The 4,599-nt window shown below is 36.4% G+C and overlaps 1 pseudogene; it reads left to right on the forward strand.

The window, feature by feature from the left end:
• Positions 1–3,567, forward strand: part of LOC100941976 — an 18,650-nt pseudogene extending 15,083 nt beyond the window's left edge.
• Positions 3,568–4,599: the final 1,032 nt, after the last annotated feature.

Below are 4,599 nucleotides of genomic sequence, written 5' to 3' on the forward strand. Positions count from 1 at the left end.
TTAAATAGAAATAATGATAATCTAAATGGATACAAGTTGGGAAAGAAGAAAAATTTTAAAAGGTCATGGAAATCTTACCTTATGGTCAAATTAATTAAGATTAAACAGAGTAGTTTATAAGATGTTATTAAAATTAATAATATGCTAAGGTAAAATTTGGTTTTCTCTTTTAAATAAGATTTTGATATAATATTAATAAAGATAATAATCTTTCTAACCTTTTGAGTAAACTGCAAAAAAAACAAAACAGAGCAGAGAGAAACAGACATATTCAGTATGCCCCTTTATTAGTGTGGGGGTGAGGAGAAACTTCTCTTTTGCTCCAAAAGATTCCCTGAAAGGTCAACTCACAATAAGGCAGATTAATATGAGAAAGAGATTTATTTACTGTGCTCATGGAGAGATTCACAGAGTAATTACTCAATTTACCAGTGGGACCCAGAAATTGATATGCCCTCATTTTAGAGTAGAGGGGGAGATGAGGCATGCAGGTAATTCTGTTTAGGGGCAATAAATGGTCACTAGGGAGGATAAACAGATACTTGGGAAAATAACTAGATGGGGGAACAAAATGACGTGTACATGATTGTCTTTGAAAATTAAATTAACCTGAGACACAGATATTATAGTTAAAATGATTTGGGCCAGGTCTGGTTGCATTCTTGATCTTCTTTCCTGCAATATATTGTGATAACAGGGAGAAGAAGAGAAATCTTTTTTTTTTTTAATGAAGAAAGAGGGAAAGCCCCTTCTTATGGCTTTTGATCTCTAAAGAGCTTTCATTCAAAATACTCTTTATACCAAGGAGTTGTGTTTTGGGGTGAAATTTCCTGACATCCTTTGTTAGCTTATCTTTCAGTTTGTCTTTATTAGGCCTTATGGTCGTTTAGGAAATTGAGTCTCCTCTCTATCAAAGAGAAAAATGATTGCCTTTTAAAATCTTCCAATTATCACTTTGATTAAATTAATGACTATTATTTTACAGTAAACTGTGATCCTGTTTGGTGACAATGAATGTTTTAAACCTTTGATATTTGACATATTTTTTGAAATCAAAATCCTAAATTCAGTCTTTTTGGCCTCAAACTAGTTTATTCAGTATTAGGGCCATTTCCAAGAGAGACATATTGGGCTTATTTGGCATGTTAAACTATACAGGAAGCATTGTCAGATATGGAACGTTTAACATTCTTTGTATGTGTATACATATAATCAATGTATTCCAAAGTTGTATGAGATTCCTAAAAGTTTGATATGTCTTGGTGCACGTTATCAGTAATAATTGTGGTTATATTAAATTGTAGGCCACAAAAATAACCCACTTTCTTTGTCAATTCTATCTTTACCTATGACCATTTTAAGACATTTTATCATTCACATGTTAGGTACATAACTAGAAACCCAGCTCTCTTAGGGAAGGAGGACAAGGGCGGGTTAGGGGGAGCAGGTCCCCATCCTGGTGCTACCCACCTTGATCCTGTCTTGAGTAATTGCTCACACCTGGGGAGATGGGAAACATCTTAGCAATCTACCAATCAGAACTTAGCATGCCAACTGGAAAAAAACACAGAAGACCCACTAGCCTGGCAATAGGTACAATAGAGTCTCTAAGGTGATATGGAACAGCCTTTAGACTACTTACCATGGTTTTGTGAGGAGGTTCCCCTGGTTGATGGGGAATGGTGTTATTTTAGGATAAGTTCTGTAGGGGAGGCCGCCACTCAGGGTCAGAGGGCCACCAGCCTCCCCAGTTTAGAGACTGTTATAGCTACTGCAGTTTGACTTTGCTGCTGTGGGCTCCTCTCTGGCCTTTTCCCCCCTCAGGGAACCACCTCGGATCTCCACCATGCTTCAACTTTGACCAACCTTCGGAAAGCAATAGATCTTGCTAGCAAATCAGCCCAAGAAGACAAAGAAGAAGCCCTTCAACTTTATCAACATACAGTATTTTTTCCATATAGTTAGATATGAAACACAGGGTGAAAAAGCCAAACAAAGTATCAGAGCAAAGTGTACATTACACATATCTTGATATAGCCAAAAAATGTAAGGAGTGCTTGAAAAAGAAAGAGGAAAAAAAAAAAAAAACCACAGAAGCCAGTGTGGGAGGGACAACTGAGTCCAATGGATGAGAAAGGGAATAACAATGACATAAGCTGATGATCCTGGAAAAAAAGAAACTACAGAATCAACTTCAAAGTGCCATTGTTATAACAGTCAAATGGGAAGTGGAATGGTGTTGCTGATCTTAAAAGAGCCAAAGAAGCACTGATATTGCCTATTAAATTTCCTCATCTTTTTATGGTCAGAAAGACACCTTGGAGCAGCAGTTCTCAACCTTGGGTTGCGACCCCTTTGAACAATGAAAATACATCGTGGCATTAGGAAGGTTGAGAACCACTGCCTTGGAGGGAAATTCTGTATTATTTGGGCTGCCTGGAACAGGAAAGTTCTATTTAGCCAAAACTGTAGCCACAGAAGCAAACCACTCAACATTTTTTTCAATATTGTCCTCTGATCTTGTTTCAGAGTGGCTAGGTGAAAGTGAAAAACTGGTTAAGAATTTATTCCAACTTGCCTGAGTGAACAAGTCCTCCATTATCTTCATTGATCAAATTGATTCTCTGTGTAAGGGAAAACGAAAAGTGAAGCTGCGTATAGAATTAAGATAGAGTTCCTAGTTCCAATGCAAGGGGTTGGTTGGTGTGGACCATGATGGAATTTTGGTTCTGGGAGCTACAAATACACCCCAGATTCTGGATTATGCCATTAAGCAAAGATTTGGGAGAAAAATGTATATTCCTTTGTCTGAAGCCCGGGCCACTCAGAACAGTCTAACAGAAACAAGACTTCCAAGAACATGGGAAGAAAACTGATGGTTATTCAGGTGCAGACATAAGCATCATTGTGTATGATGTACTTATGTAAGGTGACCAGACGTCCCGCTTTTGGCGAGACCGTCCCGATTTTTAACAATTTGTCCTGTGTCCTGTGGCGTTTTAAAAAAGCCCAGATTTTTGGAAAGAATGCATGACAAGCTAGGGAACACGGGAGAACAGGAAGGGAATATGCGGTTTTCAGCTGCCATGTGGCTATTTCGCCAGGATATGCGAATTTATTATTTTTGTTAATTTTATAATGTTAAACTTTAATAATAACAAATAATTGTTGAGAACTGATTATCGAGAACTGCTTATCAAAGTTTGCATTGTTGTCAGCACCGCCCCCCCATGGTGTCCCGCTTTACCAATGTTAAAATCTGGTCACCTTATACTTATGCAGCCTATTAGAAAACCACAATCAACTCCTCATTTCGAAAGGTTCACGGATGTTCCCAGGCTGAACCTAACAGACTTTTAGACAATCTTCTAACACCCTGCTCTAACACCAGGCAACCTTGTGGCCATTGAAATGACATGGATGAATGTCTCTAGGGATAAATTTTTGGAGCCAGTTATTTCCATGTCAAATATGTTGTGGTCACTCTCTAACAAAAAATCCATAGTCAATGAACAAGACTTTTTGAAATTAAAGAAGTTTGTAGAAGATTTTGGTCAAGAAGTCTAAACCAAAGATGAGTAAGATGTTTACCATATGTGTTGTTTTTTCATAGATATTTTTGTCTTTCCTGAATAGCATTCAGATTATTTTCAGTAATGCCTTTTACCACAGGCAAATACGCATCTTACTTCAGAGTTCCTTTAAGTTTTAAACTACTTTTTCCCCATTACCTATCAAACACTTTCATTAACAAAATAAATAAAATAATGAGTTATAAAGAATTGAGTGATATATAAATGACAAAAAAAAAAAAGAGAGAAATTATCCAGTGAAAAGATTATTAGAAACTGACATACAAATCTTTAGAATTCTTAGGAATGGTGGTCTTTGCAAAGAGCATTTATCATTTTTATTTGAACCAAAATGAAATAGGGCTTGTTTTATATTTTGAAAAAAAATCTTAAACATCATTCTTATTATCAACATAAAACTTACTTTATTAAAGAATTAAAAATGATAGGGGGGCACCTGTGGCTCAGTGGGTGGGGCACTGGCCCCATATACCAAGGGTAGGGGGTTCAAACCCAGCCCTGGCCAAACTGCAACAAAAAAATAGCTGGGCATTGTAGCAGGCACCTGTAGATACTCGGGAGGATGAGGTAAGAGAATTGCCTAAGCTCAAGGAGTTGGAGGTTGCTCTGATCTATGACACCACATCACTCTACTGAGGGTTAATAAGTGAAACTCTGTCTCAAAAAAAAAAATTAAAAATGATAGAATCTTACTTGTAGGCATAGGAAATAAAAAGCAAAAAGCACTGTGATTGGGTTTGAAAAATTTTGAATTGAGTTATATTGAGCTCTTCTTATTGATTTTAATAGCTTGATTCCTGTTTAGATTTAAGTAGTTTCCTTAAAAGCAGCATGCATTTATATTTAATTAAATGCTACCTTTCACTGTGCAATCTCAAGAGAAAGACTTTCTAAATTAAGCATTGTCTTTACCTTGAAGAAGACAATTGTCTATTTCAATTTTTTTGTAGTATTGACCTAAACAGGTGGTAAATAAGTATGTAATTTTTAAATAATTGTCATGAAA

The sequence above is a fragment of the Otolemur garnettii genome, unplaced genomic scaffold, assembly GCF_000181295.1.
Source record: "Otolemur garnettii isolate 467f Iridium unplaced genomic scaffold, OtoGar3 scaffold00043, whole genome shotgun sequence".
Taxonomy (NCBI): Eukaryota; Metazoa; Chordata; class Mammalia; order Primates; family Galagidae; genus Otolemur; species Otolemur garnettii.